The 13,724-nt window shown below is 38.4% G+C and overlaps 1 pseudogene; it reads right to left on the bottom strand.

Moving 5' to 3' along the window:
* Nucleotides 1-13,724, bottom strand: part of LOC122324516 — a 307,667-nt pseudogene that overhangs the window by 21,959 nt on the left and 271,984 nt on the right.

Here is a 13,724-nt window from a genome sequence, read left to right as displayed (position 1 = left end):
CTACTAATACGCTAGTGAGACTTAGTTGATGTGTAGTTGCAAAGGTACTTTGTAGCACTTATGATTCAAAAGTTAGATAATCAAAATAAAGTGTAACGTCAAAGGATTAGTTCATTTGCAGAATTAAAATTAATAATTTACTCGCCCCAATGTCATTCAAGATGTTCATGTATTCAGTCAAAACGTTTTTTATGGAAAACATTCCAGTATTTTTGTCCATATCATAGACTTGGAGACCAATGGGTCTTATCTCGAGGGTCTTATCTCTTTATTTACTTTTTAACCACAAATCTCGTCCTAGCTCTGCAATGCATGTCCCTGACTTCACGCATTACATAGTAACGTTGGAAAGGTCACGGCGCAGCAGTTCTTTGTCTGTGCACTTCACTTATAAAACGTAAAGTAGGGTGGAAAACTCCATCTCATTTTATCCTCCAGCTTCAACATCATCTGACATAATCGTTTTAACTTTTTATTTGTAAAAGGCGTTCGACTCTAAATGCATGTTCGCTTTGTACACATTGGGTCGGTACTTCCATTTACATCAAGCGTAACCTTTGCAACGTCACTATGTAATGCGGAGTTGAGCTAGTTGAGCTAAAAGTGTATACTTTCTATATATGTATATGAAGAGAAAATGGAGGTGAGTAAATTATCAGGAAATTTTATTTCTGGAAGTGAACTAATCTTTTAAAATTTTCTAAACAGCTTCAAAAATACATCCTCAAATGCGTTGCGCACTAGGGCCTTCCACCCTGTGAACAGCAAGCGGCTTGTGCGGCATGATAAATTCACAAACGAAATGTCAGTCCTCTCTATAATCTGAAGCGGCCTGAACACTATCATTATGAAAATGTAACGTCTCATGAACGATAGCATCGATGCAGCAAATCTAAGACAAATGTCACGCCAGGTTTCACGTACAGCTCGATGACACAGGTACAAATTGATTTAAATAATCAAATGCAATTTAGCAAGATGGTAACTGCCACTATGCTGCTAAAATATATATATGAGTATTCTGCAAACGAGACAGATGAATTTTAGAGAAACTGCAATAATGCACATGAATCATCAGGCAGCCTTTTAAATGTTTTACCAGACATATTCGTGTTCGATAACATGTAAGCAGCACAGGCTGCTCTGAAAGCCTCTCAATTGTACTGAAAAGATTTTAGTGTTGCTAGTATTTGGGACAGAGGCGGATGAGACTGCAGGGATAAGCAGCGGATGAGGTGCTCTGTTTCTGGAGCCAGAAATATCCTCAGGAGGAGCCCATTTTCACCAGGGAGGGGTGGGGGGCTGAGTGTATTTGACACCTCCTGGAACGGCGTTGTGCGTGTGTGAGGGGGCCAAAGTTAATAACTCAGAGAGCCTCCCTCTCTATTACTCTGGAAGCACTGTCACAAGCGATTGAGGACACCAGAGAATGAGGGTGAGACGCATACTAAGGAAACAGTCACATCTGCTTTCCCTCAGTTTCGAAAGGGGAGTTGGATTGTTCCATGCTGTAAAAATTCACATTAATTAGGATGGCGAAGGCCGGCCATTCTCGGCAGGGTGTATGTAGATTTCATTCTGATTCAGCAAATTACACATACTGTATGACTTGAAACTAAAACAGGCAATTTAAGAAATAAAACATTGACTTTAATGACTGCGTACTCTGTCAATTATACTCTGAAATGTCGGTTGACCTACAATAAGCTGCCCTTGATTCATATTTCATGAGGCATTCTGTGTGTCAGTGCAACTACATGTCTTTCTGTAGATTTTAAACATTACATTTCCTACTGACCTTTTCCAGAATGTTTGTATAACCAAGGAAGAACATTTAAAGCTTCTTTAAAAATATTTCTGTATGAATAGAATACTTTTTTTAACAATATCAGACTTTACCATCCAAAAATGAATAAATATACATATCCACGAGTTAATGAATCAAGTGAGAAATGTCTTTAGAATATGGTTAGAAAAAGCTATGTTAATTATTCAAGCATACACACTTTTTTATTTCATGTTCTAAAAACGTTGTCTCTATAACTACACAAACATTCTGCAAAATGTTAGCAGAATATGCAATAAAAAGCCTCACCTTGCTGATGACTCTGATGATTTTCGTAGTATTCCTCTTCTTCATGCTCATCTTCATCGTCCTCCTCTTCATCATCGTCCTGCTCTTCATCATCCCCATCCTCCTCCACAACTTCCTCATCTTCTTCTACCTCCTCCTCCATTTGCTCTATCTCCTCTACTTCCTCCCTCTCCACCTCTCCGTCTTCCTCTCCTTCCTCTTCCTCATCCTCTTCTTCCTCTCCTGGTTCCTCATTGTCATCTGAGCACTCCTCTTCCTCATCGTCCCCTTCCTCTTCTCCTTCATCCTCCTCTTCTTCCACTTCCTCTACTTCGTCCTGTTCCCTCTCCTCTCCCTCCTCCATGGCCTCATAGCTTTCATACATCGCGGGCTCTCCATCAGCCATGCTTAGAAATGGACGGCGTTTGGAAGCTGGCTCCTGTGGAGGTTTCTCTTGGGTTTTCCTTTTCTTAGCCAAGGGGCATCCATACACACTGCACAACAAAAAGAAAACAAAAACCAAGAGAATTATGCGCAACGGTTCTGAAAAATTACCTTGAATCTATGAAGAGCGTCTGTGCCAAAGCTCAGCCCTCAGAGATAAGAAGTATTAGAATTGTTTAAGACATAACAAAGCATTAATAACCACTGGCACATTTATTCATGTAAATGCGTGTGCTGCTTGAACTCTGGTCCCACAAGACAGTGCTATTCCTAAACCGCCAAGACTCGTTTATGAGACTCATCCTCCAAAATATAAACAAGGCTTGAAACTCATTCTAGCCTTAGCCCTCAATTATACAAATCCCATAATAATCATTAGGTTTTCAGAAATTCAACTTTAATTGCACTAAAACAGCATGTGCAATTATGTTTGGTTTGAATGTGGCATCCTTTGAATCAATTATTCAGTTTTCATACAAAATAGGTTCATCTGTGGCTTTATGATGAAGGTTGACCCCCAGGCTTATATACCTAAACAATACATTTGAGAAAATCAAGGGGTTGAGTTTTTGGCTGATTCAATGATGTATAATCTATGATAATGTGCAATATGCGAGAAAAAAGAAAAGTGTTGTGTTGCTGAACATAATCTGGCTCCTGGGGACAATTATTACCGAACTGCAAAAAAAAAACAAAACAAAAAAATCTTTAATGCATAAAGTTGTCTATTTTTTCATTTGCCATTAATCTCAGAAATAATTCAAATATATATTTACATATATTCATATATCTGATACTGTGATTTGGAGCTATTACAAGGACGAAAGAACACAGAGGATCTTTTTTCAAAGTGTATTTCTGATTGCTAATACTTTTATTCATTTAACCTTTTCCTCAAGCTTCCTTTAGGTCATAACCTCAAGCCTTCAGCTCAGTTAACAACTGGGAGTTGAGATTCGCAGTAGAGTGAGGCTTTGTAGATAAACTGGGTTGCCTAGAATCAGAAAAACAAGCCATCACACACGCTCACACACATTTTGAATGACGAGAGGACAATCAAAACGTGAGCTGTGTTTTTATAACCTGTTCTTGCGGCTCTTGTGCTTGGTCAGGACTCATCGGACTGTGAAACATTCTAAATTCAGATCTTTTTGCAAGCAGTTATCTTTCTTATACTTTCTTATCCAGATACTGCATTAAAGTGCACAAGCCAGAAAATGTGGAGCGAGGGCTGCTGCCAATAAAGATTTGTATGTAACTTATAATACTGTATAACCGACGAGGTTTGGCCTGAAAAACTGGCATGGAAATCAAGTTTAAAACAATAATATACCATACTTGTTACAATTATGACTGCAATAACACATCTGTGGTTGGTATCAGTCACATTATGTAAATTAATTTGATTAAAATACTATTTTTGAAATTTCAGCAATTAGTATTAAATGAAATAAAATGTAAAAATATGGTGTAATATGGCACAAATTAAAGCAAATCCAGTTCATAAAATAATCATTAATTACTATTGCTGGCTAAAAAATTATATAGATTTCTCAATTTTTAGCAATTCTCATTTTTAGAAAACATATTGATTCTAAAATCAAAAGAATCGATTAGTCTAGCCTGTAGCGCAGATCTCATAGAATAAATGGCTATAAGCTTTTTGCTTTGTTATTTTTGATCTGAAACAAAACCACAGATTTAAAATTCTTGCCATTTTATTACATTACTTAAACAATAAATAGCGTTTTGGCACTGTTTAATGTGTCAGATCATCAGTTTCAGCCTGAAATAAACATGAATAAACATCTCAAATACCACCATCCCAAATCTGTATCTGTATGTGCTTCAACCGTGAAAAATAAAAACAAGCAGAGCATTTTGCTAAATAATTTGTTTTAATAAATAAGCCAAGATTTTAGCTATCAATTAAATTGGATCAAAGCAAATTGGAATAGAATTAAATACTATTAATAACTATTATAAAAATATAATTGTTAATTTTAACCTTCAGTATTATAATAATGTAGTACCTGACTCTCGTGTGTATTATACAGCATTAGTTGAGAGATTTTTGTCCCTTGAATAAATTTGGTATGTACTGTACCTAATATATATATCCAAAATAATCAATATTGAATTGAATTGAATCAAAACGGAAATCAAATTAAATCAAAAGCTTCACAATAAAATCGAATCATGAAATTTGTGTCAAATTAATTACTATTAATTACTACCCTATTAATTACTCTTTGACAGTAGTAATAATAAATGTAACAATTACATATTCTCTACACTGTCCATAAAATCCCATTTTTCAACCTCATAACCCTACAACGCATCAGTCGGCCTTTTGGTGTGAGGTGCCCATTTTCTCTTTATTGTTTTATTGTTTGAAGCAGGTGCTGGTTATAGAGGCTGTGCTTCTATGCGATGGTGTGTTGTGCGGGCAGGCAGCCAGCGTCGTCTGTGTGGGTGAGAGCGTTTCGCGAACGACTCGGAATGACCTTGGACACCTTCGCGTTTCCCACTGGCAGGCCACGCCAATTAAAATTCCACAGGTAATTAAACCACATTTGAATACGGGAGCGGCGGAGGCAGGCTTTGAGTGGGACTAAGGTAATTATGACCGAGAGAGAGAGAGAGAGAGAGAGAGAGAGAGAGACTGTGTGAGAGAGAGAGATCTGTGAGCCTTTCAGAACTGCCGGGAGAAATAATGACTTCAGTCAGACAGCTCCTGGTGGACAAATCCTCTGATGAACTTGACTAATACCAGCAATGGCCAGAATATTAGCCCGGACCTGCTCCGTTTGATCATTTCCACAGCAACCGTCATAATAACGCTGCAAATATTGCTCTCAAAGTGGCGGAATGATGAACGAGAATAATTTCTCTGTCTGTTTCTAAAAACACGCGATTATTTTTTAATTAAAAGTCTTCAAATACTCGTTCTGTTACAATGAGGGGTCTCAGATTAGCCAGCAGAAATGCTCTTTGGTTTTAATTGGCCCGAATACCAAGAGCACGTTCAGGCTGAGGTCTGTTGTGGCACCAGGTACGTTCTCGCAGAGTGTGACACTATAGGGCCGTGGAGGCGAATTCAGCAGCTACAGCTGGCTGTTCGTGTTCGAGTTGCCATAGGAGCGTGCGGCTCCTCTGCGCTCCTACACTGCAGCATCCACAGGCATGCGTGGCAAGGCGCTGTCACCATGGTGATCTCCCCTCAGGAGTGGGATTTGCCATTTGAGCAGACAGACAGAGTGAGAGAGAGAGAGAGAGAGAGAGAGAGAGAGAGAGAGAGAGATCAGTGATTCTGAGCCTGACAGACATCTCCCTGCTAACCTCCCTTCATTCTGCGCCCTCCCAAAAAGCAGAACAAAGAAGGTGCTGGTGTTGTGCATTCTGCAGGGCTCTTTCTGTCTCTGCAGCTCAGTTGCCTTCTCTGTCACTGCGGAGCCCGGTCCCCCTCTGCCTAAAAACACGCCGTGCAATCACACTACCACACACACACACACCGAGAGGCTGTTTGCGGTGATTATGTCCTTGGCGGTTCAATTTACCGCAGAGGCTCGTCAAGTCTGACCCTGGAGCGGGGTTTTACATCTCACCGTGATCTTCGGAGGCATAAGTCTGCCATTCACTCAGGTTCGGATCTACCCGAGATATCAGATGTGATGCAGACAGAGGAAACTCTGTACTTTGGTGTTGACTACAGGATTTATCCAATGGGAAAAGCAGCTCTCTTAGTAATAAAGATTGCGTTGCATGGGTAAACATCACACAGATGCGCGGATACACACATCAGAAACTTATGTGTGTATAGCAAACTCGAGTCTGTCTAAAATAGCCAGGATTGTATGAATTTTGAGCAGAAATTGCAGTGCAAGTAATAGGTGAGAGTGCAACTGGATTTCTGAAGGATATTTCAAAATATTTTTTTGTTTCTTCACAAACCAAAGACATTATATTGAAAACACAAAACACCTGACAAAAAATCCAGACCCCATTATGAAGGCATACACAAACAATGATTCGGTATGAATCACCCATAAAGGTCGCTTGCTATATTCTGAATGAATCAGTGTTTTTAATTATTCAGGTTAGTGGCTGATTCAATGACTCATAAGATGGCTCAATTTAGAAGAGAATGATAACACACTGTCCTTAATATTTCTGTTGTATGAAGGCAGAATTAGCAACAGTAGTATTAGGTGAAAATATTCAGTCAGTTGTTTGGATTCTAAATGAATCTGTGTTATAGAATGTATGAATCAATGAATGACTCATAAAGACAATTACTGATTTTCGAATACTAGCTGCATGCTAGCTTACTATTACTTTTTATGTTATATAAAGACATGGCAGAATAAGTAAGAGTAGTGTGCGATAGTTTGCAATTCTGAAATCAGCCAGTCATTTCTTTTGTTCTTTAGAGGTTTAGTTCACCCCAAAATGAAAATTCTGTCATTAATTACTCACCTTCATGTCATTCCAAACCCATAAGACATTTGTTGATCTTTGTAACAAACATTAAGATGTTTTTTAGTGAAATTAGAGAGCCATCGAACCCTCCATAGACAGCAATACAACTGAAATGATACCAGATCCAGAAAACCAGTAAAGACTTAAGTAAAATAGTCCAGGTGACATCAGTGGCTCAACGTAAGTTTTGCGACGCTATGAGAATACTTTTTTTCGCGCAAAGAAAATAAAAATAACATAATTTACTATTCTTCTCTCCCTGTGCCATTATAGACAGTATAACAACGCATACGTACGTTTTGCCCTAGGCATAAACAACCGCATGAAATTACATTTGTGCGCATGCTTTCTCCTCGGATGTAAACAAGGTTGCTTACGTTAGGTATGTTAAAGCATAAGTATGCATTGTGATACTCTCTAAAATTACGTAACTCAGGGGAGAAGATTGGTTGAGTAAATTATGCAACTTTTTTTTCTTTCCACAGAAAAGTATCCTCCTAATATCGCAAAACTAATGTTGGGCCACTGTGCCACTATGTCACATGGACTGTTTTACCAATGCATTTACTACGTGTATGATCTGTGAACAATTCAGTTGTATTGCTGTCTATGGAGGGTCAGATGGCTCTCTAAAATAAATAAAAAAATCTTTATTTGTGTTCCGGAGATTAATAAAGGTCTTACAGGTTTGGAATTACATGAGGGTGAATAATTAATAACAGAATTTTCATTTTAGGGTGAACTAACCCTTTAATGAATTCATTTTAATTAATGAATCATTTAAATGAATGATTCAATGACCCACTCATAAAGTCAGCCACTTTTAACTAATCAGTGTAGTTAAACAGATCAATTGAATAAAATAATGACTAACATACAAGATAGTCACTTGGCCGCCTACTGCCATTTCATTATAACCCACAGATAGAGTCACTGTCTTTTTGGAACATACAGAAGCGGAGTGAAACAAACAGCGTATCAATGCGGACTAAACATTAACAATCGCAGAGTGCTGCACAGAATATGAGAAGCAGAACTGACCACAATATGAAAGTATTAGAAGTTACAAAAATATTTAAATACGAAACATTCCAACACAACAGCTATAGTTAAGAATACAAGATTTTACACTTTGAGGTTATGAAGTTGGAAATATCCTGTTGTGTATTGTTTAGCGCTGTCTGAATACAGTATATGAAAGAGACATCTGGCTCAGCCTCACAGTTGAATTAACAGTTTGGGCGAATTACAAACCCCTTACAGATAACAAACAAGCCCTCGGCATGTATAGCTCAGATAATTTAGAATGACTTGACGAGCATGAAGCCAACAGACCGCATAGACTGCATCCCGAAGACCCATCAAAAAAGCGAGTGAGTGAGAAGAGAAGACAGAGGACAAAACTGCATGTGCCGCCCACACAGTCCAGAGCCCATCTGTTTGCATGCTGTTGGTGAGTTACCGGCACACAAATATGATTTCTGCATGCTACATAGAACGAAGGTGTAAATTATGGCCTAAGGCTATAAATGAACACCATCTGCAAGCGTCGATCATGCTAAATCTCAATAAACTCTTGAGTAGGGAAAAGACAAAGGCATCCATCAGCTGCTCTGTCTCAACAATCGAATGGCTGTGGTCATAGTTCCATTGACTTCCATTCAAGCCAGAAGACATTAATGTTGATAAAACACTCCATTAGTGCAAATAGCATATTACATGTGAGTGGTTCTTAAGTAACCATTGCAGAGACTCTTATTTTTCGACCTCAGAATACTTTGTTACTGCAAATTTTGAAAGTGGCACTATTCCCAGTACTAAAAAAACGAAATAACTAAAAATGGAGATAGCAGCTCTAAAAATACGCTATGGTATTTTCAAAAAAGAAATGTATTCTGATGATTTCAAAGCCATTAAGGTGGTCCCTTCTTCGATTCGATTCTGTGAATATCGGCATTTAAACACATCTGTTTTGTTTTAACCGCTGTGAATTTTTATGAATTGCAATTTGTGCCACAACCAAACAGCTGTTTGAGAGCAAAGTTGAACTGCGTAACTCATTAATGTTCCTTTCCCAACAGTCATTCAGGCCATTTCTCAATGAAGTCCCGGCTGAATCAAACTTTATACTTTGAGAGCTCTTTTATCTTACCTCATTGCCTCATATTTAAAAAAGAAAGAACTGACTCCTGTGTATATTGTTTATTATCACAAATATATACTTATGCTTAATTTAAATGCATAAATTTTGCAGTTTTTCGTGGTCTCTCCCACAGGCTTTAGTACACCATGCTTTTTCCGTCCTTAGCCATGTATTGGCCTTTCACACTTCACATATTCCCTTACAAAACACCACATCTACATTGTCTCTTTGTTTTTCTGGTGGGAGAAAATACAATGGTGGATGAAAGAGGCTGGCATTAAAATCTGTGCACTGTGGCTACCACAAAGGAGGAGAGACCAGACTTGTGTAGAGCAGGGAAAGCAGGCAGGGTGTTATATTGATGGAAAAAAAAAACGAGGGAGAGAGCGAGAGCGAGAGCGAGCATACGGCTATACCATTCTCTGGCCGCTGCCACCAGCTCTTGGCTCAGTTCCCATTCTTTTAGTGAGTGCTACCTGTCAAGCCCTGAATTATACAGCCCTGGGCTTCAGCCTACGTGAGTCATCCATCAGAAAGGGAGGGAAAGAGAGAGGAGGAGAAAGAAGACTAAAAAAGAGGGATGGAAAGAGAACCGCAGAAGGAGTAAGGGAAAGGTAGAGGAACAAAGAGCCAGGATGTGGGGAAGATAAAAAGGAGGAGGAGCGCGGAGAGGAATAGAAAATAGGAAAGTGGAACGAGAGAGAGTCACAGATGGAGAGGAGGAGGAGAGAAAGAAAGAAAGAGAAAGAGAGAAAAAAGGGGCACTAAACATGATTTGCACAAAGCAATTACTAAACCCTGTTAAAATCATAGCAGTCACACCTGTACTGACACATCCTCTTATTACGAGTCTTTGCGTTTGTTAAAAGGAATACGTTAAAAAGGAGAATGAGCAGATAACGTGTTTTTAGGAAGAGTATGCAACGCGGACGGTGTAAAAGTGGGTATTTTGAGATGTTATTTCTAACATATTAACACGAATGCAACACTATTGGTCCAGTGTAGCAGCACATTACATTTATAAATTTGTTTTACCATTTTTTGTTTAAAAATTATATTTTAAGATCTTAATTTGCCCACTTTACATTTAATCTACTGGGCAAATGTCCCAATCTATAGTTACCTAATTTATTAACTGCAATAAATTAGTTATTAGGGATAGTTTACATCCGGTTGGTCTTCACTGCAATATTTTTTTCCTTACTATACGTAGAAGTACTTGAGGACCGGCAACTGACCAGCTATCTCTTTAAAGCAATGAATAGTTTAATTAGAGGGCGAAAAAGTTCCCCAGAATTGCTGTGCTGTGACTTATGTGCATGCTGTGCTTCATGCGTTGCGCACTATTAAGAACAGACCTGAAAAATGTTGCTACTGTTACTGTAACTTTAGCAATTTTACAGTTTTAATTAAACACTAGAAACGCTTAATTTACTACTGTAACGTTGTCTATAGCGTTGCATATTAGGTCAATAATCTGTTTCACTCCGCAGACACTCTGAGTTAATTGCATTAGATCTGTCAACTTTAATGTTAGTTTAATATTAGTGTGGCATTTGTCTTATTGCTAGGCCGATTGTTTAGTACTATTTTTATTTTTATCAAAAGCATTTCAATAACGTACAGTAACAATTACAATATGACTTTAATGGAAATTGATATTTCATGTCCTATTTGGTGACACTCATGTAATGAGCAACTGATTTATTACTAAATAAATCTCTTACGCAGAAAAATATGCAAAACATTTTACCTTCAAGGGTACAACAGCTTGTCAGTAGGACAGTATCCTTGAAGGAACAACTTTGTACTATCTACCCTTAAAAGGTGCATATTAATAAAGTGCATCCTTAAGGCACTCCTATGAACCATTTAGGGGTAAATAATGTACGAAGTCATCTCTTTAAGAGAACTAACCCCGTAAGAAGCCGTCATACATCCCTGAAGTTAAAATATTTTGTGAGTTGTTTGTGTGTTATGAAGCGCAAAAGGCTGATATACACATCAGCCTTCTATAATGTTTTGCCCTGAGAGGTCATTACAATACGTAAACTTACAATGTATACATTGCATCAGTTCATCCCCCCCATCAGAGCAGCTATACATTAGGGGTGTGCGCCTCTGCTGTGATATAACCCAATGTATGCCGCAGGAGACAAACGCTGTTGTTGTTTTGTCATTATTACTTTTTAATGGAGTGGTAAAGGGCGGCAGACGCTGCGTAGCCTGCCCAGGTAACGCAGTGTCCTCATTACAACCCTGCCATTCCCACAATGTTCCCACAAATGCCCCCCAAATGTTAGCATGCTCTGACAGCACAGTCGGAGCGCCGTTCTCTCCCCACCCTCTCGTTTGGGGGTAATTCATCACTCTCTCGCCCTCTCTCTGCCTTTTCAGTGAGAGGTCTGCTGGAGGTACCATTTGTCTGTTGCAGAAATGCAATTCTGGTTGGTGGTTCACAGGGCTTGGCTGATGAGGTGACACAGTAGACGTATCCATCAATCTTTTCTGTTCTGCCTTTCTTGTTTTGTATCTTTCTTTTGAGGTACAGTAAATAGCATCAAGAGGAGAGACTGTTAAACAAGGAAGCTGAACAGACTGAGAGTGACTTCGACAGCAGTTGTCAAATCAGAGGTTATTACCTTCGTATGCGAGGAAACTGGTGCCAGCCCAATAAAAAGCTAAATATTTAAACCGCTCAGCTTATATCAGTGTTAAAGTATACACATTAATTAATTCCAGTTGCCTGTTAGTTATACGGTGCCATTTGTATTGCTTCCACAATTTGTCCTCAGAAAGGCTTTTTGTCAAAGAAACAAACAACACAATCTTGCTAGACACTTGACAAGCTGATTACAATATTAATGATGTCGTGCCTATCATCACATAGCCCCATGTATCCCTTTATGTATGCTAATGAGAGTTAGCAACAGACCCATTATCCATTTATATCTGTTTTTAAAGGGACAGTTCACCCAAAAGGAAAATTCTTCATTTACTCACCTTCAAGATGCACCAAACCCATAAAGACTTTGTTCATCATTGAAACGTAAAATATCAATTTAATAAAATCTAGGAGATTTCTACTCTTCCACCTGAAAGTTCATTCCACCTAAATTTTATCAGCTCATAATGAGAGAAAAAGAAACCCATATAAATCAAGTGACTTAATAATCGTTTAGATACACAACATTTCGGAACCTGGACCAAAAAAGTGTCAATTTATGTATTTTTTTCTGAATAAATAAGCTTTCCATTGATGTATGGTTTGTTAGGATAGCACAATATTTGGCTGAGATATAACTTTGAAACTCTGAAAATATTTCCTTTTAAGTTGTCCAGATGAAGTTCTTATCAATGCATATTAGTAATCAAAAATTAAGTTTTAATATAATTCCAGTAGGACATTTACAAAATATCTTCATGGAACATGATCTTTACTTAATTTTTGGCATAAAAAAAAAATCTAGAATTGTGACCCATACAATGTATTTTTGGCTATTGTTACAAATATACCCCAGTGGTTTTGTGATCCTGGGTCACATATAATACACACATATAGCTTAACAAATACGGTAAAGGATGCTCAACTTGATCTGAGAACAACCACTGGTTCTTTTAATGAGCTCTATGTATGTTAGTTGATCAGTGCTAACTGTGAACCTATAGCCTTGAATTACACAGGCTCATTTTTGAGTGATCTATCTCTTTAAGTCAACAGCAGCTACATTTAAAGAGGTAGAGCTAACAGCCCAAGCAAAAAATTCTAATACTGAGGCCTAGTAATGTACTGTAAGTACTGAAGCAAACCATTCCATTAAATTATTTAATTATTCACGATACAGAAAACATATCATACTTTGTTAAAACGCTTCACTTCAGTAAATGCCAGCTCTGTTTCATTGCAGTTTCACATCTTTTAACAGCACTTTCACAACTTTTGGCTGGCAAAAGGATGTATGTGAAGAAAAAAATCTAATTCAATTGACTTAATTTCGCTATTGGTCTTGAGTTTTTCTGTAAGTGGCTAAGAGCTTTCATTCTCGCAGACGTTCATGGCTGGGCACACATTCATATGAATGAGATTTTGGTTCTTACCTCCTGTGTCGGGCATATTTGCCGCTGACATGTCCACTGCCATCACATCCAGGTGTGGGACAGCTGCAGACGAGAGGAATAATTAATACAAGGCTGACGTCACACATGCGCGCACAGAGAAACACAAACGCTCGTTCTTGCTGACTATGTTCGAAGAGTGGCACATCAGCCTTCATTACAGATTTAGAGAGCTCCCAGTGTCCTCCAGGCCGATGACTCACCAGGCTCCATATTTCATATTTTATATTGTATATCACTCTCTGGCTGCTCCATTTAGGTCCACAGCCAGTTAAAAGCCATGAGGGAAAACATCCAAGTTTAGAACTGCTGCCCGCTCGAGCTCAGGGTCAGAGCAAACCAGTATCCTAGTCATCAGCATAAAACTACCCACATTAGTTACAGTGTCACTGATAACCTAACATATTCATTAAGCGTTTGCTTTTTTATTGGCAGTGGTATTTATGTGCATATCAAAAGTCACAT

Source organism: Puntigrus tetrazona, chromosome 20 (assembly GCF_018831695.1).
Source record: "Puntigrus tetrazona isolate hp1 chromosome 20, ASM1883169v1, whole genome shotgun sequence".
Lineage (NCBI taxonomy): Eukaryota > Metazoa > Chordata > Actinopteri > Cypriniformes > Cyprinidae > Puntigrus > Puntigrus tetrazona.
The sequence above is the reverse complement of the archived record's forward strand: the minus strand, read 5'-3'. Positions and strand labels throughout refer to the sequence as shown.